At 33.3% G+C, this 15,100-nt stretch overlaps 1 long non-coding RNA gene across 1 annotated transcript in view; it reads left to right on the top strand.

The window, feature by feature from the left end:
- LOC122536582 overlaps positions 1 to 9,763 on the top strand; it is a 47,619-nt gene extending 37,856 nt beyond the window's left edge. Inside the window, exon 3 of the long non-coding RNA XR_006308425.1 lies at positions 9,679 to 9,763. This is a non-coding gene — a long non-coding RNA (uncharacterized LOC122536582). The remainder of the gene's footprint in view (positions 1 to 9,678) is intronic.
- Positions 9,764 to 15,100: the final 5,337 nt, after the last annotated feature.

Raw genomic sequence — 15,100 nt, forward strand, 5'->3', positions numbered from 1 at the left:
TCACCATCTTTTTCTCTTTTTTTTTCTTTTCGCTTTTCAATCTTTCCTTCTTTCCGTTCCCTCTTCATCTTTTTCTTTCTTTTTTTTTTCTTTTCATTTTTCAATCTTTCCTTCTTCTCTCTTTTTTCTCTTTTCTTCTCTCTCTCTCTCTCCATTTTTTTCTCTTTTTTTTCTTTTCACTTTTCAATCTTTCCTTTTTTCTCTCTGCTCGCTCTTCATCTTTTTCTTTCTTTTTTTTCCTTTTCACTTTTCAATCTTTCCTTCTTCTTTCTCTCTCTCTCTCTCTCTCCATCTTTTTCTCTTTTTTTTTCGTTTTTCAATCTTTCCTTTTTTCTCTCTTCATCTTTTTCTCTCTTTTTTTTTTCTTTCCATTTTTCAATCTTTCCTTCTTCTCTCTCTCTCTCTCTCTCTCTCTCTCACACACACTCCATCTTTTTCTCTTTTTTTCTTTTCGCTTTTCAATCTTTCCTTTTTTCTCTCCGCTCTCTCTTCACCTTTTTCTCTCTTTTTCTTTTCTTTTCATTTTTTCAATCTTTCCTTCTTCTCTCTTTTTTCCCTTTTCTACTCTTTCTCTCTCTCTCTCTCTCTCTCTCTCTCACTTTTTTTTCAGTCTCTTGCACAATGGCCGAAGGTGAAGTGCATGACGTTGGATACTTCTCTTCATCCGCCGCGTCGCATTTGTCGTCTGATAAACTTCTCCCGTAATAACGTTGGTATTTAATAACTAGCCTGGGAGGCAAACTGTCCGCATTCTGAACATTAAAACATATTAACTTACTACGATCTTCCGCCGCTTCGTTTAATCAGCTAATGCACGGGTGCCCCTCTATTGCTTCCGTTCTGCGAGCTTTCGTTGGGGGGGAAAAAAAAAGAAAGAAAGAAAGAAAGAAAGGGAAAGTTCGCTTTGATTTGCCCCTTTTCTTGATAAATTTATCTCACGGACGATCGAGGATGATGATAACGATTTCACAACTTTCGCCAAGGAGCATCGAAGAACCGAAGTGTTAATCACCGATTTTGACGAAATTTCACGTGAGTGTAAATAATTTTTTGAAAAAATATTTGACACGTATTTTTTTCTTTTCTTTTCTATCGTTTCAGTCAAGTATCTCGGAAATCATTGAAAATACAGTTTCTGTGTAAATTGATGAAATTAGTGTTCTCTTGGCGACGAATTTAATAATGGTGTATGCCATTTGTTTAAACAATATGTTTAAAAAAGCGTATTTTTCTAAGTTATTCCTATTGTTAAATTGAATTGAACTTTTGCCACCTGTCGCAGAGATTGACATTCGATTAAAGATTTTTGAAAATTCCGATTGCTAACATTTTGAGTTTGCGTCCTACATTCTTCGCAACCGAGCTAAAAATTCCGGAATTGATCTATCTACATCGAATTAAATCACGATGGCCTGGTTCACATTTAAGAATCTGAATCGCTTAATATTTTCCAACGATATTTCCTCAAAAAAGTAGTTTATAGAAACGTAGATTAAATACAAATTGAAAACAGAATATAAATATAAAAAAAGAAGATAAAGAATATAAGCCCCTAGAAATTTCTTTTCTCCATCGTTTGAGAGGTTAGGATTTAAGAATCTAAATCGCTTAATATTTTCCAACGATATTTCCTCAAAAAAGGAGTTTATAGAAACGTAGATTAAATACAAATTAAAAACAGAATATAAATATAAAAAAAGAAGATAAAGAATATAAGCCCCTAGAAATTTCTTTTCTCCATCGTTTGAGAGATTAGGATTTAAGAATCTGAATCGTTTAATATTTTCTAAAGATATTTTCTCGAAAAAGGAGTTTATTTTATAGAAATGTAGATTAAATATAAATTAAAAACAGAATATAAATATAAAAAAAGAAGATAAAGAATATAAGTCCCTAGAAATTTCTTTTCTCCATCGTTTGAGAGGTTAGGATTTAAGAATCTCAATAGCTTAATAGTTTCCAACGGTATTTTCTCGAAAAAGGAATTTATTTAAAAAAAAAAGAAGAAGAAAAAAACGTAAATTAAATATAAATTAAACGATGAATATAAATGTAAAAGAAAAAGATGAAAAATGTAAAAGGAATTTCTTTTCTCCTTGGTTCTTTGAAATAAACCAATTCGTGGCGTGGTTGATATGTTTGCAAAGGAGCTGAACCGAAACCTTGGCCACAGAGAATAACGATTCCTGAATTCATCGTCGCAAACACTATCATTCCGGTAATGAGTAATAGTAGGATGGTCAGTGGCTTTGAAGTCAAAGTGAACATTTCTGTCACTTGATGAACGCCTTCAAAAGGCGGAGTTGAAGGTTGCGACAAGGGACAGATGAAAAGCATCATAAGTCAATAAAGGATAATGCCACTTTGATTTCTGCGAATTTCTCTTTCACTTTGATCCTTTCGCTTCTTCGTTTCTCTATTCACGGTTATATTACTCAGCATAGACACCTTCGATATAGAATATCGAAATCTTTCTTTTTTCCCTCAGTCAGTATTGAAATTTTATTTTTAATATATTTCACGCAAATTTATTAAAAACTCCCTCGAAAAGTCACTCTGGATAATAATTGAAAAAACGAAGGGTGGATCGTGTTTTTTATTTTTATATTTAATACGTCTCTCTATACACGATCACTTTGGTATAAATTTAGAGTATTGAAATTTCATTTTTGACATGTTAAGACGAAATTTTGTTCAAGTATTTTGTGTAGAATTTCTCGAAGAAAATACTTTGGGCAAATAGTAAAATAAAAGTAGAAACGATGGTGCAAGTAATTGAAGAGCGAGGAGTATATATAGAATTATACTTTTATTCTTAAATTCACGATGTTATTTAGTACAGACTCGGAATATTGAAATTTTCTTCAGTGTTAAAATTTCACCTTTCACGCATGCATCGAACTAAACTTATTAATTAAACTATCCCCGTGTAATCCCTCGGATTTAAGAAATTCTTTGGACGAAAAAAGTAAAAGGTCAAAGTAACAACGCAAATAAACTGAACAAGGAGCGAAGAGCGGATTGTATTTTTATTCGCAGGTCCGACCAGTTGAATGAAAGTACGTCGCGACAAAGTGTGTAAATAATTCCGTTTTAACAAGCAGGACACTGCACGCGGCGAGGCGCGATAAATTGATTGATGAAACTCGATAATGATTTTTTGACAACGATCAAATGCTTCCTCTTGCCCGCTTGGGCAAGATCTCACGTCCAGATTTCTCTCTGTTCCGTACGATGAATTATGTAGCGATTCATGCCTAGGCTCCATATCGGATGAGAATCTCTCATTGACTTCACGTTTCAATGGGAATAATGATGTTATACAAGAGAGGAGAGAGGTTGAAATGAAAGTATTATAAAGTGAGATTAACATGCCCCGGTTTCCTTCTTTCTCGGTCTTTCGCGAAACCATGTCAGCGTATTATTCGGTGAATGAAAATACGAATCAACGTAATGCGACTGAACCGTTTCGCCGTTTCAAGCTCTATCGTTCTCTTTTTACGCTCGTCCGCCTCGACAATTGTCAGAGTTTGTTATTAAATTTCTTCTGTTGGATTTGTCGTTGAAAATTTATTAGATTTTATTATTTATTTTTTTATTGCTAGATTGTTAGATGATTAGACTGCTATTATTGTTGTTGTTGTTGTTGTTGTTATGATCATCATCATCATTATTATTATATTTAATTTTATTAAATTATTTAATATATTAATTTTATTTTTTTATACTTTATTCCCAGATTATTAGATTATTAGACTGCTATTCTTGTTGTTGTTGTTGTTGTTATCATGATCATTATTATTATTATTATTATTATTATTATTATTATTATTATTATATTTAATTTTATTAAATTGTTTAATTTTATTTTTTTATATTTTATTGCCAGATTATTAGATTATTACTGGGTTATTAGACTGTTGTTGTTGTTATCATGATCATTATTATTATTATTATTATATTTAATTTTATTAAATTATTTAATATATTAATTTTATTTTTTAATACTTTATTGCCAGATTATTAGATTATTACTAGATTATTATACTGCTATTGTTGTTGTCATTATTATTATCATTATTATTATTGCTGTTGTTATTATATTTAATTTTATTAAATTATTTAATATATTAATTTTATTTTTTATACTATATTGCCAGATTATTAGATTATTACTAGATTATTTTACTGCTATTGTTGTTGTCATTATTATTATCACTATTATTATTATTATTATTATTGTTATTATTATAATTATTATTATTATTATTATTATATTTAATTTTATTAAATTATTTAATATATTAATTTCATATTATTATTATATTTTATATATTATTACTAGATTGTAATTGTGAACGATCAGTTTAAAAAGACGGGGAAGCGAGAGAAGCAGGGATCGCCCTCTTCAGAAACGCGTTGAAACGCGAAGGAACTTTAATACCTCGGGGAAACTATGAAACGCGCCCTCGGTAACCATAAAAAGATGGGAAATTAGTTTGCATTAAAAAAAAAATTCAACCGTATTTCAACTTGAATTTTTTAACCGTCTCGAATTCTTAATAAACTCTCGCGTCTCTTTAAAGTTTACGGGCAAAGTCTTCCTCGAAGTTCTCCTCCCAAGTCTTAGAAGTCTCAACATTTTAAAACCTTTTTAAGGAAACTTTATTCCGGGGTCGCTCGTGCTCTTTTTCTTCTTTTTTTTTTCTTTTTTTTTTTCTTTTTCCTTTACTCCTTTCTATTTCTATATTTGATTCTCAACGGGATCCACGACTGCACTGACTCAATTGAATTTTCTAGATACGGACAGCGAAATTTTGCGCTGATTTCTGAGGAAATTCTTTCATTTTTATATTAATATATTTGTATATTTGTATATTAATATAGAGGGTGTTTTATTTAGTATCATTTTTAATTGCAACGACGCAAAAAATATTTTATACCTAATGAATTGAATGGTATTCAACTGGCCAATATTCTGCATATACTATAATATACTAATAGACCTGTATGTTATATAATAAATGTTACAGAAAGCTCTGTGCTTTAAATTTATAAATATATAATTTATATTATATTTAAATTATATTATATTTATTATATATTATAATATATATTATATTTATTATATTATAATATATATTATATTTATTATATATTATAATATATATTATATTTAAATTTATAAATATATAATATAAAATGCTTTCTCTATAATTTTGTACTAAATATTATTCCGTACTTTGACTAAAATTCTTTTCGTATTACGTGCTTTCTCTCTGCAATTTTGCTCTATAACATTTGAATACAATTCGTACAATTTTTTTTCATATCTCTCTCTCTCTTTCTCTCTCTCCTTGCAATTCTGCGCTCAAAAATTTCTTACAGACGCACCGAAAACACGACGATTTCACATTTTTCACCCAGCAGTCAATCTCGCTCGATTGAATTCGCTCGAGCTCGCATCGCAGTTCGAATTATCAGGTCGTTTCATCGGATCGATAGAGAGATAATCGTGAACACGATCGATGGGCGATCCCCGGGGGTCGTTCGCGATACGCACGCACACCGAAAACTCGCGCACACTCGCCGAAACGCGGAGATTGCACAATCGTGGCGGCGGTTCTCCGTTCGTTACGAATGATATACCGCGTTCAATTAGATCGGAGCTTAATTTAGATGAGTCGAGGGTGGGGCATGCTACACGTCGGTGAAAATAATTGAAGTAAGTTTCACGAGTGACGTGATCGTTGTTCGAACGACGAGGAAAAGCATGTTTCATCAGAGATGCATAAATTTTATTAAAACGAGCTCGCGTGCCTCGCCGATGCTCGGTGGGAAATTTCCATCGCGGAAATATTGCGCACTGCGTCTTTCGTTGGACGAAGGGTGAAAGAGAGAAGAGAAAAAAAAAAAGAAGAAGAAGAAGGGAGATAGAAAGAAAGGAAAAAAAAGAAAAGAGAAGATGAGATCTCGCCAAGCCGATTGACCAGTCCTCTCCGCTGATGGGAAAGTTACTTCCGAAAACGCGCTAACGAACTCTTCTCTATCAGTTTTCACGAGCTGCAATTCTGAGCCGCGATCACAGTCCTTGATCCTTTCTAGTCGACGTGTCGCGAACAATCGCATGTTCGACCTAGAACAGTGTCCACGATTTCCCCCACTTAATGAGCGACGCTGGCTGCCAACCGATCCTTGAAATTCCAATGAGCCAGTCGGAACGAAATTTTGTTAGGTTGTTGAATAATTAATAATTAATTTTCCTATTTTAGCGATCCAATTTTAGCCCTGTTGTAATTGTAATATTGAGACTTGTAATAAAGATACTGGAACCTAATCTTTCTAAAATAATCAGTGTGTATATTTACCTCATATATAGCTAATCTATCTATTACTTTACAACAAACATCGATATACCGACCTAACCTAACTTATTTATTATTTTATAACAAACATCGATCTAACCTAATCTATCTGTTACTTTAAAACAAACATCGATCTTACATAACCTATCTGTTACTTCATGACAATTGGGATTCTAGTATTTTGATCGTAAATATCAACATTTATCTTGGAATTTTTTTTATAATATATCCATATATACATAAACATATATATATATATATCCACTTTACAACAAACATCGATATATATATATATATATATATATCAACCTAACCTAACTTATTTATTATTTTTTAACAAACATCAATCTATTTTAACCTGTCTATTACTTTATAACATCGATCTAACCTATCTTTTACTTTAAAATAAATATCGATCTATATATATATATATATATGTTTATGTATATATGGATTTTATGTATATATTTATGTATATGTTTATGTATATATGGATTATTATTAAAAAATTCCAAAATAAATGTTGATATTTACGATAAATGTTGAGTATTTTAAAATACTAGAACCCCAATCGTTATGAAGTAATAGATAGGTTATGTTAGATCGATGTTTATTTTAAAGTAACAGATAGGTTAGGTTAAATCGATGTTTGTTATAAAGTAATAGACAGGTTAAGTTAGATCGATGTTTGTTATAAAATAATAGATAAGTTAGGTTAGGTTGATATATATATACATATCGATGTTTGTTGTAAAGTAATAGATAGGTTAGGTTAGATCGATGTTTGTTTTAAAGTAACAGATAGGTTAGGTTAGATCGATGTTTATTATAAAGTAATAGATAGAAGTTAGGTTATCATATCATATGTTATCATATGTATGTATGATTTCCCACATAACGAACAGTATCGATGTTTGAATCCCAATGAAATTCTACAAGGTTATCGAATAATTAATTATTAATTTTCATGCGATTAAATTTTTTCGTCCAGTTACATCGAGCATGTTGGAAACGAAGACGAATATCGTGATTTACAATGGAAATATTGAAATCTAATTTCTGATGTGATCTTTGTCAAACAATCAGAGTGCAGAGCTGATACATATTGTGATGTATTTTTTCAAAGAATTTCAAACATAAACGTGAAAATCTGTAGTGAAAACATTCGAACCCCTGTTGTTACATACTGTACGATGTACATACGTATATGTGTATTTTCAAAAAGAATCCACGCGACCCGCGGGAAAACATAGAATTGCGCAAACAGCCAAGTGCATATTCCCAGCTGTGATTTTTCATTCGGCGTGAGTTTGAATTTGGGAAAGTTTCGCCGCGAGAACCGCGTCCAGAAACATAAATCTAACGTTCTGAAAGGTCAAAGACGTCGTTCTGTTCCATCTAAGCGCCATCACTTCGCGCCTTCGTAAATCGTTTTCGTCGAAACGACTGCGAAGTTACTCGTTAAATCATCGTGTTCTCCGGTATGATTGATCGATCGGATGCAGCACGAAAAATTCTTGAAACGCGACTATAATATGTATATATTTATTAATATTAAATTATTCGTATATATATATATATTATTTTTAAATTATTTACATATATATATTATTATTATTAATAAATTATTTTCGTATATATTATTATTTCGTATACATTTGTATTATTATTAAATTATACCTAATTATATATATATTATAATATATACTATAATTTATTTATATATATAGTATTATTATTATTAATAAATTATTTACATATATATTATTAGTATTATTATTAAATTATATTCAAACCTAACTCACACCTAACCCAAACCTAAACGTGGTTTTAATATTTTTGTAATTAATTACATACATTTATAGAATTAATTATATATAAATGTATGTAATGAATTCCAAAAATATTAAAACCATGTTTAGGTTTAGATTAGGTTCGAGTTAGATTTGAATTAGGTTTGGGTATAATTTAATAATAATAATATATATATAAATAATTTAATAATAATACTAATAATATATATATATATATATATATATATATATATATATATATACATATAGTTAGGTTTGGGTTAGATTTGAGTTAGGTTTGAGTATAATTTAATAATAATAATATATATATAAATAATTTAATAAAAATACTAATAATATATATATATAAAATTAAATCCATCGTCGCGGATATCGTACGAAGAAACAGACGATAATCGCCCTGTGATTTTACTCCGCTCGCGCCACCGGTAAACAATAAAAGTTTGGCGATGTTGGTGACCGATGACGGTGACACGCGAAGGGAGGAATTTCAGTTGCCCTTTGAAATGCCGCGGGGTCGCTGCAGGCATTATCCAACTGGCCGATCTTAATTTCTTCTTACAAGGAGCGCCGTCAAGGCGAGCTCGTGGCTATACGTATGTTTGTATGCATGTATTCCGTACACGTTCCGCACGGCACGCGACCCGAAGCCGCGTTTCAATGCGCGATAAACACGAAAATAAACCGGACTGCCGGTGTGCATTTTTTCGTGTGACGTCACTCAGGAGAGACCTCAACTGCGCCCGAAGGTTCGCATGTTCGCGCGTGTGCTTAAAATAATGAAAACAATCGATAGGCTCTGTTAGGCTGTTAAATATCGATCACGCGCGATATCAGAGGCACGTTTCAACTGGGCCGCGATGCAGTCGCGCAGTTTTCGCTTTGAGGAAAGCTCGCGATCCGTGACTCGAATTGGTGAAACTGGTGAAACTACACCGAAACTGAATTTGTTTCGGGAGAACTCTGAAACGATTGAAAGAATTCCGGAAGCCTCGCTCGTAGTTTGGCCCGATCTGATTTGTCTCGGCCGTGTCCAATCTCGATGATTTTTCATAGTCGTTTGGACGAACTGACGAAGATCTTCTTGCACAGAGTATTCCAAATTTATATGTCAAAACATCGGAAGTATATAAAGTGAGAAATTTTATTCTTTAAAGATTTGCCATTTAAAAAAAAATTGCAGAAAAAAGGGAGTTTTAATCTTCTCGCTTACTCAGGAAGTTTGTTCGATGCCAATAAACTGAAGAGTGTAACTGAGAGACCAAATATTACCGGAACAATTTCTAGCTACAATCAAATTTTATCTGGACGATTTTTCTGAATTTCAGGATGATCTTCGTTTTCTCAAATGGGAACTATTGTGTTAGTTAGTCACCGCTCTGTTTCTAAACTATTCACTCTAGGAAAAAATGTTTCAACTAGAATTCACTTTGCTTTGAGAACATCTTACGATGGCTGTAACGTAAATCCACGTCTCAAATGGAACTTAATATTTTCAGATGAACGTGTCAGCCTGTCCCACGATGAATTCATCGACCCAAATATGTTGACGTTTCAAGATTATTCAAGATCATTCGCTGCCGAAACAAAGTAAGTGTTACTCGAGACATTTTCTTGACATGACAGTATATAATAGTTCAGGAGATAATTGCATGGGTCACTGTCAAATGCGACACCCAGTAGACACTAACTCGTGACGCTAACTCGTTCCAACATTCCGCCGAACGAGCGAAAATATCGGAGAAATTCATTCATATCGATCTGCGTCCAACCGCAAAGACGACTCTATTGTTCGTCATATCTCTTTCAATTACTTTCGTTGATCAACTCGTTTCTTTATTACTTCGTCGCTCCTGTTCCCAAATTTTCCAGCGCAGCTCGAGATCGTCGCGTAAATCAACGAGCAACGAATACATCGGTAAATAAAAGCGTCGTCGTCGATAATTCATCGCCGTTGTTCTCCAAATTTATCATCAAGGCGTTGCCAAAGATACCATACAAAGATAAATTGTCAGAAGCGTACGCTTCGGTCCGCGTTAATCTCTTTTGATGGAATGACGTGCCACGCACGTCGTGAATATTTGGCCCAAAATTGCAATATCTTCCCAGTTTTAAGTATAGTGAAATATAACTCCAAATAACAACAATAATAATAAATAATAATAATAACAATAATAATAATAAATGTATTACTTCTCAATAATTTCTATAATATGTGCCATCGTACCAACAAGTTCAAAAAGAAAGCGACGAATTATTGTATGTACGGTTCGGTCACTCGTTATGGTCCGCAATCAGTTGCCAGCGCAAGGGCTTAACCTCCAAAATTGTAATACTTTCTCAGTTTTAAATATAGTGAAATATAACTCACAAATAACAACAACAAATAATAAATTCATTACTTCTCAATAATTTCTATAATAAGTACTATCGTACCGACGAGTTCAAAAAGAAAGCGACGAATTATTGTATGTACGGTTCAGTCACTCGTTATGGTCCGCAATCAGTTGCCAGCGCAACGGGTTAACCTCCAAAATTGCAATATCTTCTCAGTTTTAAGTATAGTGAATTATAACTTACAAATAACAACAACAAATAATAAATTCATTACTTCTCAATAATTTCTATAATAAGTGCCATCATACCGACGAGTTCAAAAAGAAAGCGACGAGTTATTGTATATACGGTTCGGTCACTCGTTATGGTCCGCAATCAGTTGCCAGTGTAAGGGGTTAACCTCCAAAATTGCAATATTTTCTCAGTTTCAAGTATAGTGAAATATAACCCAGGCAAAACAAATAATAAATTTATTACTTCCCAGTAATTTCTATTCAATGATATAACGAATAAATTCAAAAAGAAGGCGAATTATTGTATACGGTTCGGTCACTCGTTATGGTCCGCAATCAGTTGCCAGCGCAAGGGGTTAACCTCCAAAATTGTAATACTTTCTCAGTTTCAAGTATATTTAAGTATAACTCAGGCAAAACAAATGATAAATTTATTACTTGTCAATAATTTCTATCCAGTGATTTACCGACCAGTCCAAAAGAGAAAAAAAGCGACCAATTATTGTATACGGTTCGGTCACTCGTTATGGTCCGCAATCAGTTGCCAGCGCAATTGGTTAAACGCGCGATAAATTGGGAGTAGTGTCGCGAGTAATTTCGAGATATTAAAAGGTTTAGGTTTAGGTTACGTTTAAATTAGGTTCAGCGAATATGTGGTGAAGCGAGAATTAGGTGAAAATTAGTGAAAATATAATAAAGTGAATACGATTCAAGAAAAGTGCTTGAAATGTTTTGTGAAATCCCCTCCGTACCAGAATTCGACTAATTGCCATGCGAATTACGGAAACCGGGGATGTACAAACAGCCGAGATTATGAATTTAGGTCGAGTCGCAAAACATCCCGGTGGAAAAACCACGAGCGAAATCCAGCGAGAGCATCTTTCTTCATACGAATGTTTAGGATCCCGACTGATTCAGATACCGCGAGATGAAAGACCCGCGTCGATGTTTGGTGGCTTTCAACAGTATTTGACTCTTCCAGATGACCGATAAAAAACAACCCCCGAGTAAAATATATATTTCTCCGTCTGTCACCGAGTCACTGAACCAACAACGGTGAAAGATTCTCGATGATTTGAAGAGTGATTTGCAATTTCGTGAAAAGAAAGGATCGTGTTAACTATTCACTTGGTTCTACTTTGATAGTCGTGAGTTTTTTTTTTTTTTTAAATGACTCTACGTCACGTGTTATGTTCTCGAAAATTGTAAAAATTCAAACGCATGTGAAAACTTTTCTCGCAACTAGATTCATCATCGTTTCGAAGATTGAAGATTATTTCAGCTAGTACGATTTTTCTTTCATCACTTTATCAGACTATTACTGAATATTAAGGTTAAATTAGGACAAAAATTCGAGAAATTTTAACGTTTTAAATTCAATAAAATGGTAAAGAGAAAAAAATTCGTACAGTAAAATCGTATTTTTAAAATTTGTTGTAAAGAGATTTCAGTCTTCAAGATGAATAAATTTTTTAATGTTCTTACGTGCGTTTGAATTTTTACATTTTTCGAGAAAAAAAAGCATCCTTTTCTAGCTGTTAGATGACGTAAGATCATCTTTAAAAAAAATGTAGTGGCTTAAAGTTTAAAATGAGACCAAGTGAATCGTCGTGTGATCTTTCTTTACGAAGTTCTAAATCAACACAAATCGTCGACAATTTTTCACTGTCATTAATTTAATATAGTTCTTCACTGTGTTTCGAACGAATCGTTCTTGTTCAAGATCAATTTTTGTCGAAATTAATCGTTGCGATTGTTGGGTAAAATGAGCAACCGGTAGTTATCGGTAGTTGTGGCCACCAGCCGGAACCACAGATGGTCACGTGCAACCAAGTCTGCGGACAACCTTAAGACAATACATCATTGAACTGCTTACTCGATCCTTAGACCAGCCAGAGACATTATCTGTCGTCGTAACTACAAGTGATCACGTTTCCTTCGACCGCTGATTACAACGTATTACGGTCGTAAATTATGAGAGACTTGCCACAAAATCAATTAACAGGAGACGTGGTGGAATATTAATTGCTAACGACAATCAGATTAATATTTTCCAGTCTCGAGGCAAATACAGACAACTAGTTTTTAAAAGCTTTGTGCTGAAGTGTATATACCGTGAGAAACTTAATTTAAGAAAAGTTTAGGAGGAATATTAATTGCTAATGACGATCAAATTTTTTAATCTTGTCCTGAAAATAAGTAGCAGAGAACTAGTTTTTGGAAGTCTTGTGCTGGAATGTACGTACTGTAAACAGAAGCACAAAGCCACAAAGTCATCGCCTTCATTTCCAGTGCAATGAACTGTTTCCTCGTCTCAGTTACACAAACTTGAACGAAATTTGATTATTTTGCCTAGCTCTCTCCGACACTTTTGCGCCACTCTTGGAAATTTCATTAGAATTTCATCGATCGTTCGGTTTTTAAATTAAACAACTGTTGCACTTTTGTGCAGTGTTTCATAGTTCTCGTTAAATGACCGACACTGCACTTTTTCACAATCTGTACTGTTACGTATTTACTACGTTTGCGTATCTTTATCAGACGAGTTTGATAAACGAATTATCTGTCACTAGCTTTCAGTTTGGTTTTCAATTTTCGAGCGTACACACTTCGACATCGTTGATGCAAATACAGCTCATTAAAGTGTCAATATAATTACCGAGCAGATAAAAATAAAAATTCAAAATTGATGTACTTTTAGTCTGTCTACAATCTTGTCCTAATGTGTACAATTCTGCACAAAAATCTAACCTAAATCTAAATCTAAACAACAACCACCTACACTCTCGTTATTATCTGCACAATTCTGTATAAAAACCTAACCTAATCTAAGCTTAACTTGATGTAATCCAAACTTAACCTAATCTAATCTAGATATAATCTAACTTACTCTAATCTAAACCTAACGTTGTCATCTGTAAAATCTGCGCAGTTGGAGGTCAGGTTTAGGTTAGAAATTGGATTTTCTCGCATTTTCTCGATTGCCCAACACCAAGCTGTCTAATCTCGAACCTAACCCAAATCTAACCTAACTTAATCTAATTCTAAATCTGATCTAGACATAACCTAATCCTGAACTTAATCTAAACCTAACCTCGTTGTGTTCTGCAAAATCTGCGCAGTTGGAGGTTAGGTTTAGGTTAAAAATTGGATTTCCTCGCATTCTCTCGATTGTCCAATTTTGAACCTAACACAAACCTAAACTAATTTAATCTATTTCTAAATCTAATCTAGACATAACCTAACTTAATCTAACCTCGTTGTCATCTATAGAATCTGTGCAGTTGGAGGTTTAGGTTAAAAATTGGATTTTCTCGATTGTCCAATACCAAGCTGTCTAATCTTGTACCTAACTCAAACCTAACCTAACTTAATCTAATTCTAAATCTGATCTAGACATAATTTAATCCTGAACTTAATCTAACCCAAATCTCGTTGTCATCTGCAAAATCTGCGCAGTTGGAGGTTAGATTTAGGATTAAAAATTGTATTTCCTCGCATTCTCTCGATTGTCCAATCTTGAACCTAACTCAAACCTAACCTAACTTAATCTAATTCTAAATCTGATCTAGACATAACCTAATCCTGAACTTAATCTAACCCAAATCTCGTTGTCATCTGCAAAATCTGCGCAGTTGGAGGTTAGATTTAGGATGAAAAATTGTATTTCCTCGCATTCTCTCGATTGTCCAATCTTGAACCTAACCCAAACCTAAACTAACTTAATCTAATTCTAAATCTGATCTAGACATAACCTAACTGACTCAAATCCTGAACTTAATCTAAACCTAACCTCGTTGTCATCTGTAAAATCTGCGCAGTTGGAGGTTTAGGTTAAAAATTGGATTTTCTCGACTGTCCAACACCAAGCTATCTAATCTCGTACCTAACCCAAACCGAATCTAACTTAATCTAACTCTAAATCTGATCTAGACATAACCTAATCCTGAGCTTAATCTAACCCAAATCTCGTTGTCATCTGTAAAATCTGCGCAGTTGGAGGTTAGATTTAGGATTAAAAATTGTATTTCCTCGCATTCTCTCGATTGTCCAACAGTTCTCGTTTGTCTTCAACTTCGATCATTAATCTGACACGAGGGGGGGGGGGGGCTATCGTTACGGCCATTAATCAGAGATTAACGAACGGGGGTTCAGAGTTCTTGAGAAAACTGGGGGCTTCTAAATCATGACAAAGTGTCCAATTCGTGGCGAGAAATATCTTACGTTATTACGCGTATAATATCTGTTAAATTAACTCGAACGAAGCTGTGAAACAATGGTTTTCTATTCGTTTAGGAACAGGGAAACGAGGAGAGAAAAGAACAACACCAAAAAAAAAAAAAAAAAAAAA

Source organism: Frieseomelitta varia, unplaced genomic scaffold (genome assembly GCF_011392965.1).
Source record: "Frieseomelitta varia isolate USP_RPSP 00005682 unplaced genomic scaffold, Fvar_1.2 scaffold_157, whole genome shotgun sequence".
NCBI classification, from domain to species: Eukaryota; Metazoa; Arthropoda; class Insecta; order Hymenoptera; family Apidae; genus Frieseomelitta; species Frieseomelitta varia.